The sequence below is a fragment of the Bufo bufo genome, chromosome 4, assembly GCF_905171765.1.
Source record: "Bufo bufo chromosome 4, aBufBuf1.1, whole genome shotgun sequence".
In the NCBI taxonomy this organism is placed as follows: domain Eukaryota; kingdom Metazoa; phylum Chordata; class Amphibia; order Anura; family Bufonidae; genus Bufo; species Bufo bufo.
The window spans coordinates 12,032,445-12,045,241 of record NC_053392.1 but is presented as its reverse complement, the minus strand read 5'-3'; the positions used below and the strand labels follow the sequence as shown (position 1 = coordinate 12,045,241).

Below are 12,797 nucleotides of genomic sequence, written 5' to 3'. Positions count from 1 at the left end.
AGACTCCATCATGGCCTCCTTGTACAGATCCTTGTGTCCTTCTACATACTCCCACTCCTCCATGGAGAAATAGACCGCCACATCCTGACACCTTACAGGAACCTGACAACACAATGACACCGTCATCACCCAGACCCCTCCAGTGCTGTTACTGGAGAAATTCCCAGCATTCCCAGCAGTGTCACCTCTCCAGTCAGCAGCTCAATCATCTTGTGGGTGAGTTCTAGGATCTTCTGCTCATGTATCAGGGGGGGAGGCTCTGTGATGGGGGTCCTGCTCCACCCTCCTGACTCATAGATGATGGGAGTCCCTCCCGATGTCTTCTTCACTATGGTGTAATCCTGTGGATGGAGAGAGACACTTAGGGAAAGAAATTCCTTCCTGACTCCAGATCTACACTCAGAATCCCTCCCTGGATCATGGCCCCATCTCAAGTAATCTAGTCACTAGAAGCTGGAATATTATTACCCTCCAGACCTCCAGGCCCCTTCTGGACTCTTCTAGAGAATCCCCCATGACTTCTTCCTCCTCCATAGTCTCACTGCTCTTACAGTAAAGACTCCTCTTCTATGTTGGTGGAGAAACCTTCTTTCCTCTAGACGTAGTGGAGGCCTCCTTGTTATAGTCCAGTATCATCTAGATGTCAGACTAGTGGTAGAAATCCTCCCTCCAGGCCACACTCCGGCCATCTCCTCCTCTGCTTCCTCTCCTCCTGGGTACAACATGCCTACTTACCTTCTCATGGCTCCTACAACATGACTATTGGTCTCCATGATCCATCACTGACCATACTGGTGGCTGATCTTCAGGTTCTCCGTCACTTGGAAGGTCTGGAGGCCGTTCTCCAGGACCCTGGACTCTTCCTATCACTTAAAGAATACAATAAAGAGGAGAGAAATCTAGAAAAGTTTACCTCTCCGCTCAGCAGGGAGATGATCTCCAAGGTGAGGTCTAATAATCTTCTGCTGATCTCCTTCCTGTCCATCCTTGGTGGTCATTCAGGAGAAGTGGAGAGACCTGGAGGAGCTGGAGGCTTCTAGTACTGCAGGCGCCTTTATGAGGAGAGGAGAGGCTGGAAATCCTCCAGGGACAAGAGCATTAGTGAGATCCAGAACCGCACTTACTGCTCCTGGAGAGACCCCGCTTCTCAGAGACCCCAACACCGGGGATAAAGGGGGATTCTGGAGAAATGGCTGATACCAGAGAGAAGAAGAGGCTCCAGACACCACAGCAGTGACTACCGACCAGGACCTGCTCTGCATCTGCTGCACTGCAAGAGCTGAAGGACCTGGGATGACATCATTGTCATGTGATCAGTGCAGGGGGCGGAGCTCAGCAGTGGTAGAGAAGGACCTGGGATTATGTCCCCATCATGTGATCAGTGCAGGGGGCGGAGCTCAGTGGTGGAAAGTATAAGTGGTGGTGAAAGACCTGTGATGATGTCACCGTCATGTGATTAGGAGGGGGTGGGGCTCAGCAGTGAAAAGTATAAGTGGTGGGGAAGGACCTGTGATGATGTCACCATCATGTAACATAGTTTGGCCGGGTTCTTATCACTATTTAGTTTTCCAGAAAAAAATTAATCCTGTATATAAAGGTTCCGTTATGCTTAGTTATACACAGTTGACATCCGTGTTACCAATTTCCACATGCAGAACTTTATTTCTGTCCCCGTAGCTGTGTATGTAGTATCATCATATGATCTAGGACACCAGGATTATAGAAGGACATCTGTTCGTAGAGATACATTAGATCCCCGACTTCAGTTATTTCAGGGGGAGTTAGAAGAACTTTGAATTTGAATGAAAGAATCCCTCGACTACAAAGGGTTATTTCTGTGTCAGCTGCAGGGGTTAATGTGTCCTTTCGGCCGTACGCTGATCGAAGGGGCTTCATTTTTAAAAATAATTTTACTTATATAATAATGTAATATTATAAAATCCGGTGTCTCCATGATAGATCTGCAGCGTGGGGCTTCTACACACTTTCAAAATAATCCTTCAGCAGGGCGAATAGATGCCGGATGATTGGGCCGCTCCATGACCTTCCCAGGAGCTTCTGTTGGAAGCAGCGGTTCATTTTTGAGACGTCCATATAGTGCGGGGAGGATCCGAAGACCCTCTCCATCTCTGTGCATCACAGGATGTCCTCCTTCCTATCCATGATGACTCGGAAGTTGTGATGTTTTCCCTGATGAAGAGACCAGGGGCTGGTAGTTATGGTTTAAATTTTGATGAACTTCGCGACTCTTCAGGGCTCCAAGCAATCTTGAAGCTTTTCAGAAGAAGAGAAACACAGTCGGCACTGCACCGTGCGGTTTCTAATAGCTTGGGACTGGATTCACACTTTGTTGTATCGATAGTAGCTTTAATTCTGGTAAAAACATGCTAGATGCGGGTCACTGCACAGCAATACAAGTCAATAGTGGTATCGCACTAAACAGTGCTTTGTCAAGCATTGTGCGATGCGGCTGTTGCCTTGTATTGCTGTGCAGTGACCCGCATCTAGCATGTTTTTACCCAGAATTAAAGCTACTATCGATACAACAAATGGTGAGTGACGCTTTTTCTTCATCATCTTATTTTTGTAATCTTTAAGCTTTGTCTTCTCATTGTCTGTAGCTACTAGAGGCCTGTTCATGCCAGGCAGGTTCCCCCAGAAGTATCTGGCTCGATGAGCAGCCGATACCGCAATTACATCAATCTTGACAGGATTCGTCTCCAGGTGGAGAGAAATTGTTTTTTTGGAATGCTTTCTCCATCGCAATCACTTTGTCGAATAACCAGAAGACTGGCCGATTCTCTCCTGTCTTAGGCAACACTTCATTTATTTAATAAAATTTATTAAATATTTAATATTAAATTGAACCAAAACTTCATTACAATTACTGTATAAGTAAATAAACTTAAATTCACCAATATATTATCCCAATCTTCTATGGAAAATTCCCGGACAATCAATTTGCCAAGCCTTTTGTGCCGGAGAATGTGTATTAATAAATTGTGCCAAGCCGAGGTGGCCTCCTCATGCTGATGACGCCTCCACACTTTGTTGTCGTGCCACTCTGTGGTCTCCTCATGCGGCTGCCACCTCCACACTGTCACCTTGCCTGTCATTGTGCCACTTTGTGGCCTCCTGATGCTGTTACCACCTACAGACTCTGTCATTGGGCCACTCTGTGGTCTCCTCATACTGCTTCCACCTCACCGCTATGTCATAGGGCCACTCTGTGGACTTCTCATTCTGTTCCCACCCTCCCGACTTCATGACTGGGCCACTATTTAGCCTTTTTGGCTTAGCTGACATCATCATTTATTTAACCTTTCTTCTGATCTGTCAGAAGGAAGATAAAATGAGACGCACACTGGATCCTGTCTGTGTAGCAGCTGTAAGGCCTGTATGGTCCCATCAGAATTGGCTTATGATTTGGTAGCCAAAAGCAGGAGTGGGTACAAAACACAGAAGACTTGCAAATATTCACGTGCCATCTCTGTTTTGGATCCACTCCTGTTTTTTTTTAGGCATTAGCAATACTGAAGGATTACTGACCAAATGCTGACTTAGTGAAGGCGTATGCTCTACAGACAGGATCCGTTTTTTGTGGGTTACTGTTCTGACGGATCAGAGGAAGGGCAAAATAATCAGTGACATCAACACAAACTTAGTCTCACCGCTGGCAATGGGAGAGATCAGATAGACGGAAGACTCAGAAGTCTATCTGACAGATCTCTCTTGTTTTCATTGTTGCTGACAGGTTTCCACCCCTTCACAGATGCTGCTCATTATCAGTCAGGTGGCTCTTTATATGTTCCGCCTCTCACTCGTTTCCCTGCGGCTAATACTTCTTCTGTGGAGTGCTCTGCTTGTGTGGTGGTTCTCCTCTCAGATTCCTGTGCATGTGCATTTCTACCTTTGAGATTTGTTGTTGATGTTGTTAGCAGCTTAGGGAGAGTATCAGGGTTTGCTAGGAGGTGACCTCTTCTTTCCCTAGATTTGGGGCCTAGTCTGTTGTTGTTTAGTTGTGGTTCCCTTTAGTTGTCTTTCCTTCCCCGTACTACCTGTGACACCTACTTCTGACACAATCTTCACTCTGTCAGGGGGCTCTACTTGTATAAGCGTTTAATAGAACAGGTTCTGTAGACATCTATGTGGAATCAGCTGATGACGGTGTAAAAGGAGTGCGCTCTTTCACGCTACACAACACCAAATGACCCGGAAGACCACGGAAAACAACTGTGAAGAAAATACCCTTCACAACAGTTGGCCAGATCAAGAACACTCTCCAGGAGGTAGGTGTATGTGTGTCAAAGTCAACAATCAACAGAAGACTTCACCAGAGTGAATACAGAGGGTTCACCACAAGATGTAAACCATTGGTGAGCCTCAAAAACAGGAAGGGCAGATTAGAGTTTGCCAAACGACATCTAAAAAAGCCTTCACAGTTCTGGAACAACATCCTATGGACAGATGAGACCAAGATCAACTTGTACCAGAGTGATGGGAAGAGGAGAGTATGGAGAAGGAAAGGAACTGCTCATGATCCTAAGCAAACCACCTCATCAGTGAAGCATGGTGGTGGTAGTGTCATGGCGTGGGCATGTATGGCTGCCAATGGAACTGGTTCTCTTGTATTTATTGATGATGTGACTGCTGACAAAAACAGCAGGATGAATTCTGAAGTGTTTCGGGCAATATTATCTGCTCATATTCAGCCAAATGCTGCAACTGCGACCCCTGTATGTACGCGCCTGCTCCCATGTGCCATACAGTGCCCTCGTGTGCCCTCATGTGCCATACAGTGCCTCCATGTGCCATTCCTAGCCCCCATGTGCCCTCATATGCCATACAGTGTCCCCATGTGCTATACAGTGCACCCATGTGCAATACAGTGCCCCATGTGCCATTCCTTGCCCCATGTGCCATACAGTGCCCCATGTGCCATTCCTTGCCCCAATGTGCCATACAGTGCCCCATGTGCCATTCCTTGCCCCCATGTGCCATACATTCCCCCCCATGTGCCATACAGTGCCCCCATGTGCCATACAATGCCCCATGTGCCATACAGTGCCCCCATGTGCCATTCCTTGCCCCCATGTGCCATACAGTTTTTTTGGTTTTAGAAATGCTATTATTGTGTAAAACTTAAATAAATAAGAAAAAGTATACATATTAGGTACTGCCACGTCCGTAACAATCTGCTCTATAAAAATGTCAAATGACCTCACCCCTCAGATAAACGCTGTAAAAATAAATAAATAAAAACTGTTCCAAAACAGCCAATTTTTTGGTCACCTTGCCCCATAAAGTGTAATAATGAATGATCAAAAAATCCTATCTACCCAAAAATTGTACCAATAAAAACCTCAACTCTTTCTGCAAAAAACGAGCCCCTGCACAAGACGATCGGCAGAAAAATAAAAAACATATGGCGTTCAGAAAATAGACACACAAAAACATAATTTCTTTTTCAAAATTGCTTTATTATGTAAAACTTAAACAAACAAACAAAGAAAGTAGACATATTTGATATCATTGCGTCCGTAACAACCTGCTCTATAAAAATAGCACATGATCTACCCTGTCAGATGAATCTTGTAAAAAAAAAACTGTGCCAAAACAGCCATTTTCCAGTTACCTTGCCTCACAAAAAACTTAATATAGAGCAATTAAAAATCATATGTACCCCAAAATAGTACCAATAAAACTGCCACCTTATCCCCTAGTTTCCAAAATAGGGTTACTTTTTGGGAGTTTTTACTGTATGGGTGCATCAGGGGGGCTTTAAATGGGACATGGCATCTAAAACCAGTTTAGCAAAATCTGCCTTCCAAGAACCATACGGCGTTCCTTTCCTTCTGCGCCCTGCCGTGCGCCCTTACATCAGTTTACGACCACATGTGGGGTGTTTCGGTAAACCGCAGAATCAGGGTAATAAATGTGGAGTTTTGTTTGGCTGTTAACCCTCAATGTGTTAAAGAAAAAAATGTAATAAAATGGAAAATCTGCCAAAAAAGTGAAATTTTGAAATTTCATCTCCATTTTCCGTGAATTCTTGTGGAACACCTAAAGGGTTAACAAAGTTTGTAAAATCAGTTTTGAGTAACTTGAGGGGTGTAGTTTCTACAATGGGGTCATTTATGGGGGGTTTCCACTATGTAAGCCACACAAAGTGACTTCAGACCTGAACCTGGTCCTTAAAAAGTGGGTTTTGGAAATTTTCTTAAAAATTTGAAGAATTGCTTCTAAACTTCTAAGCCTTGTAACGTCCTAAAAAATAAAATGACATTTCCAAAATGATGCCAACATAAAGTAGACATATGGGAAATGTTAAGAAGTAAATATTTTATTAGGTATGACTTTCTGTTTTAGAAGCAGAGAAATTGAAATTTTGAAAATTGTAAATTTTCATTTTTTTTAAATAAATTTTGTATTTTTCCATAAATAAAGGTGAAATATATTGACTCAAATTTATGACTATCATGAAGTACAATATGTCACGAGAAAAGAATCTCAGAATGGCTTGGATAAGTAAAAGAGTTCCAAAGCAATTACCACATAAAGTGACGCATGTCAGATTTGTAAATTTTGACCTGGACACTGGGGCATCAATGACCCTTGGTCATGAAAGGGTTCATTTGCATTTTATTGCATGAAATAAGTATTTGATACAATAGAAAAACGGAATTCAATATTTGGTACAGAAACCTTTGCGGTTACAGAGGTCAGACGTTTCCTATAGTTCTTGACCAGGTTGCACACACTGCAGCAGGGATTTTGGCCCACTCCTCCGTACAGATCTTCTCCAGATCTTTCAGGTTTCGGGGCTGTCGCTGGGCTACATTAAGTTTCAGCTCCCTCGAAAGATTTTCGATTGGGTTAAAATCTGGAGACTGGCTAGGCCACTCCAGGACCTTGAAATGCTTCTTATGGAGCCACTCCTTAGTTGCCCTAGCTCTGTATTTCGGGTCATTGTTATGCATGAAAGACCCAGCCACGACCCATCTTCAATGCTGTTACTGAGGGAAGAAGGTTGTTGGCCAAAAACTTGCGATACATGGCTCCATAGATCCTCCCTTAAATAAGGTGCAGTCGTCCTGTCCCCTGTGCAGAACCCCCCCAAAGTATGATGTCCCCCCCCCCATGCTTTATGGTTGCGACGGTATTCTTGAGGTTGTATTCATCCTTCTTCCTCCAAACTTGGTGAGTGTGGTTGATATAAAAAAATTCTATTTTGTTCTCATCTGACCACATGACTTTCTCCCATGCCCCCTCTGGATCATCCATATGGTCATTGGTGAACTTCAAACGGGCCTGGACATGTGCTGGCATGAGCAGGGGGACCTTGCCTGTTCTGCCAGATTTTAATCCATGACGGCGTTGTGTGTTACTAATGTTAATCTTTGAAACTGTGGTCCCAGCTCTCTTGAGGTCATTGACCAGGTCCTCCTATGTACTTCTGGGCTGATTCCTGACTTTTCTTAGAATCATCCTTACACCACGAGGCGAGATTTTGAATGGAGTGCCAGACCGGCGAAAATTGACAGTCATCTTGTGTTTCTTCCATTTTCTAATAATTGCGCCAAAAGTTGTTGCCTTCTCACCAAGCTGCTTGCCTATTGTCCTATAGCCCATTCCAGCCTTGTGCAGGTCTACAATTTTCTCTCTGGTGTCCTTAGACAGCTCTTTGGTCTTGGCCATGGTGGAGAGGTTGGAGTGTGATGGATTGAGTGTGTGGACAGGTGTATTTTATACAGGTAACAAGTTCAAACAGGTGCAATTAATACAGGTAATGAGTGCAGAGTAGGAGGGCTTCTTAAAGAAAAACTAACAGGTCTGTGAGAGACAGAATTCTTGCTGGTTGGTAGGTGATCAAATGCTTATTTCATGCAAGAAAATGTAAATCAAAAATGTTTTAATCATACAGTGTGATTTTCAGAATTTTTTTTAAATCTGTCTCTCACAGCTAAATTGTACCTACAATAAAAATTACAGACCTCTCCATTCTTTGTAGGTGGGAAAATTCTCTAAATCACCACTGTATCAAATACCTATTTTCTCCACTGTATATATGAGGTGGTGCTAGTAAGCCCTTGGCTTTGACCACAGAAAATTGAGATAGAACTCTGAATTTAAACAGTTATTCTACATAGCCCCCTGAGATAACCATGCACTTCTGACTACTGTGTTAAAACATCTTAAACCCGTCCAGAATTTGATTGGGTGGCAAACCAGGCATTAATCATGGCAGTTGTGTCAGAAAGGCTCCCTTAGGTGTTGTCACAGTCCCTCCCATGACAAAGGTGAGAAGATCTGAGAGACTTGCGGCCCATGAGGGTATCTGACAGTCTCTCTGATTTCATCTTGCAGTGTTGTTGTTTGGTAATGACCACACCTCTTGTCAGGTGCAGCTTGTGGTCATTACTGAGGCTCGATTTAGTTCTGACTCACACTGCTTGCCATGCGGTTGATATTTCCTGCTGGAGTCCGCTATGACAACCTTGAGGAAACAAGTTTCTGAACTGCAAGAATTTGATACCAGCTATCAAGAAAAATTTTCACAGTTACAAGGCTTAGTACAAAATCAACAAAGAGAAATAATTGAATTGCAAAGACAACTTTTGGATGTGCGTGTTTTAGCCAGGGATACACGCATGCCATTACCATCAAAGTTTAATGGAGATCGACGTCATTATCGGGGGTTCCTTAATCAATGCCACATAAATTTTCAAATGCAGCCAGCTCCTTTTAACAGTGACAAGAAAAAAGTATTGTTCATCATCAATCTTTTGACTGTCGAAGCTCTTGTATGGGCTTCACCATACGTGGAAACAAATAGTGATATTTTGAATGAATTGAATAGCTTCATCTCTGCTATGAGTCAAGTCTTTGATGACCCTAACCGTTGTTCCACAGCTGAAGCCAAATTGCACAATCTACGACAAGGGAAACGTTCAGTTGCTGAATACACTGCAGAATTCCGCTGCTGGGTAGCTGATACTACTTGGATTCTAGCAGCCCAGAAAAGCCAGTTTCGGCGAGGACTTTCAGAACAAGTAAAAGAGGAGCTTGCTAGAGTGGAAGCCCCTGATGATTTGGAGGACTTTATTCAATTGTGTATCTGAGTTGATCAGAGACGTTCTGAAAGGAGAAAGGAAAATCTCTAGGCATTGGGAAATAGACCTACCTTTCAGTCAATCAACTCAGCAAAACACTGAGTCCATATCTGAACCGATGCAGATTGATGCTTTACGGAGATAGAAACATAGAATGTGTCGGCAGATAAGAACCATTTGGCCCATCTAGTCTGCCCAATATACTGAATACTATGAATAGCCCCTGGCCCTATCTTATATGAAGGATGGCCTTATGCCTATCCCATGCATGCTTAACCCCTTAAGGACTCAGCCCTATTTCACCTTAAGGACTTGGCCATTTTTTGCAAATCTGATCAGTGTTACTTTAAGTGCTGATAACTTTAAAACGCTTTGACTTATCCAGGCCATTCTGAGACAGTTTTTTCGTCACATATTGTACTTCATGACACTGGTAAAATGAAGTAAAAAATAAAATTTGACTTATAAAAAAATACCAAATTTACCAAAAATTTGTCAAAAATTGCAAATTTCCAAGTTTCAATTTATCTACTTCTATAATATATAGTAATACCTCCAAAAATAGTCATTACTTTACATTCCCCATATGTGTACTTCATGTTTGGTTCATTTTGGGAATGATATTTTATTTTTTGGGGATGTTACAAGGCTTAGAAGTTTAGAAGCAAATCTTGAAATTTTTCAGAAATAAAAAAAAAATAACTATTTTTAGGGACCAGTTCAGGTCTGAAGTCACTTTGCGAGGCTTAAATAATAGAAACCACCCAAAAATGACCCCATTCTATAAACTACACCCCTCAAGGTATTCAAAACTGATTTTACTAATTTTGTTAACCCTTTAGGTGTTCCACAAGAATTAATGGAAAATAGAGATACAATTTCAAAATTTCACTTTTTTGGCAGATTTTCCATTTTAATAATTTTTTTCCAGTTACAAAGCAAGGGTTAACAGCCAAACCAAACTCAATATTTATGGCTTTAATTCTGTAGTTTACAGAAACACCCCATATGTGGCCGTAAACCGCTGTGCGGGCACACAGCAGGGCGCAGAAGGAAAGGAATGCCATATGGTTTTTGGAAGGCAGGTTTTGCTGGACTGTTTTTTTTTTACACCATGTCCCATTTGAAGCCCCCTGATGCACCCCTAGAGTAGAAACTCCATAAAAGTGACCCCATTTAAGAAACTACACCCCTCAAGGTATTCAAAATAGATTTTACAAACGTTGTTAACCCTTTAGGTGTTCCACAAGAGTTATTGGCAAATGGAGATGAAATTTACATTTTATGGGAAATTTTCCATTTTGATCCATTTTTCCCAGTAACAAAGCAAGGGTTAACAGCCAAACAAAACTCAATATTTATGGCCCTGATTCTGTAGTTTACAGAAACACCTGATATGTGGTCGTAAACTGCTGTACGGGCACACGGCAGGGAGCAGAAGGAAAGGAATGCCATACGGTTTTTGGAAGGCAGATTTTGCTGGACTGGGCACCATGTCCCATTTGAAGCCGCCCTGATGCATTCCTAGAGTAGAAACTCCAAAAAAGTGACCCCATTTTAGAAACTACAGGATAGGGTGGCAGTATTGTAGGGTACATATGATTTTTGATTGCTCTATATTACACTTTTTGTGAGGCAAGATAACAAAAAATAGCTGTTTTGGCACCGTTTTTATTTTTTGTTATTTACAACATTCGTCTGACAGGTTAGATCATGTGATATTTTTATAGACCAGGTTGTTACGGATGCCGCGATACCTAATATGTATACTTATTTTTATTTATGTAAGTTTTACACAATGATTTCTTTTTTTAAACAAAAAAATCATGTTTTAGTGTTTCCATAGTCTGAGAGAATTTGAATTTTTTCAGTTTATGAGCGATTACCTTGGGTAGGGTATAATTTTTGCGGGATGAGATGACTGTTTAATTGGCACTATTATGGAGTGTGTGTGACTTTTTGATCGCTTGCTATTACACTTTTTGTGATGTAAGGCGACAAAAAATTGCTTTTTTTACACCGTTTTTATTTTTTACGGTATTCATCTGAGGGGTTAGGTCATGTGATATTTTCATAGAGCAAGTTATTACGGACGCTGCGATACCTAATATGTATACTTTTTTTTATTTATGTAAGTTTTACACAATGATTTCTATTTTTAAACAAAAAAATAATGTTTTAGTGTTTCCATAGTCTGAGAGACATAATTTTTTCAGTTTTTGGGCGATTACCTTGGGTAGGGTATGATTTTTGCGGGATGAGATGACGGTTTAATTAGCACTATTTTGGGGTGCATATTACTTTTTGATCGCTTGCTATTACACTTTTTGTGATGTAAGGTGACAAAAAATGGTTTATTTAGCACAGTTTTTATTTTTAATTTTTTACGGTGTTCATCTAAGGGGTTAGGTCATGTGATATGTTTATAGAGCCAGTCGATACAGACACGGCGATACCTAATATGTCTACTTTGCCCCCCCCCATATTTTTTCCCAATTAATTTTTTTCTTTATTTGGGGAAAATGACGTTTTTGTTTATTTTTACTTGAAACTTTTAATTTTTTGGGGGGGGAATTTATTTTTTCAACTTTATTTTTACTTTTTTTTTGTCCCACTTTGGGACTTCAACTTTTGGGGGTCTAATCCCTTTTACAATGCATTCCAATACTTCTGTATAGGAATGCATTGGCTGTATGAGTAATACATTGTGTATCACTCATACAGCTTCCGTCCTGTGAGATCCAGGGGGCATCGCGCTTCCATGCCATCCATGCCATCGGGTCCCCCCTACAGCCACATGGGGACCCGATGGCACCGCCGCCCGCCGGATAAGGTAAAACCGCAAACTGCAGGTCTGAATTGACCTGCGGTTTGCGGTGATCGCCGATGCGGAGGGTCACATCACCCCCCCGGCGATGTGACAGGATGCCCCCTGAATGATGTCAGCGGACATCCTGTTTCGATTAACCCCCGCCGCGCCGCAATGTAGTTTTAAACTTAGGACGTACCGGCAAACATGGCATACTGGTACGTCCTAAGTCCTTAAGGGGTTAAACTCCTCCACTGTATTTGCAGCTACTACTTCTGCAGGAAGGCTATTCCATGCATCCACTACTCTCTCAGTAAAGTAATACTTCATGATATTACTTTTAAACCTTTGCCCCTCTAATTTAAAACTATGTCCTCTTGTAGCAGTTTTTCTTCTTGTAAATATTCTCTCCTCTTTTACCTTGTTGATTCCCTTTATGTATTTAAAAGTTTCTATCATCTCCCCTCTGTCTCGTCTTTCTTCCAAGCTATACATGTTAAGGTCCTTTAATATTTCCTGGTAAGTTTTATCCTGCAATCCATGTACCAGTTTAGTAGCTCTTCTCTGAACTCTCTCCAAAGTATCAATATCCTTCTGGAGATATGGTCTCCAGTACTGAGCACAATACTCCAAATGAGGTCTCACTAGTGTTCTGTAGAGCGGCATGAGCGCCTCCCTCTTTCTTCTGTTAATGCCTCTCCCTATACACCCCAGCATTCTGCTAGCATCTCCTGCTGCTCTATGACATTGTCTGCCTACCTTTAAGTCTTCTGAAATAATGACCCCTAAATCCCTTTCCTCAGATAATGAGGTTAGGACTGTATCACTGATTTTATATTCTGCTCTTTGGTTTTTACGCCCCAGGTGCATTATCT

The 12,797-nt window shown here is 42.1% G+C and overlaps 1 protein-coding gene across 1 annotated transcript in view; it reads right to left on the bottom strand.

The window, feature by feature from the left end:
- Positions 1 to 12,797, bottom strand: part of LOC120998306 (oocyte zinc finger protein XlCOF7.1-like) — a 1,981,422-nt gene that overhangs the window by 868,652 nt on the left and 1,099,973 nt on the right. The gene's annotated exons all lie outside the window — the stretch shown is intronic.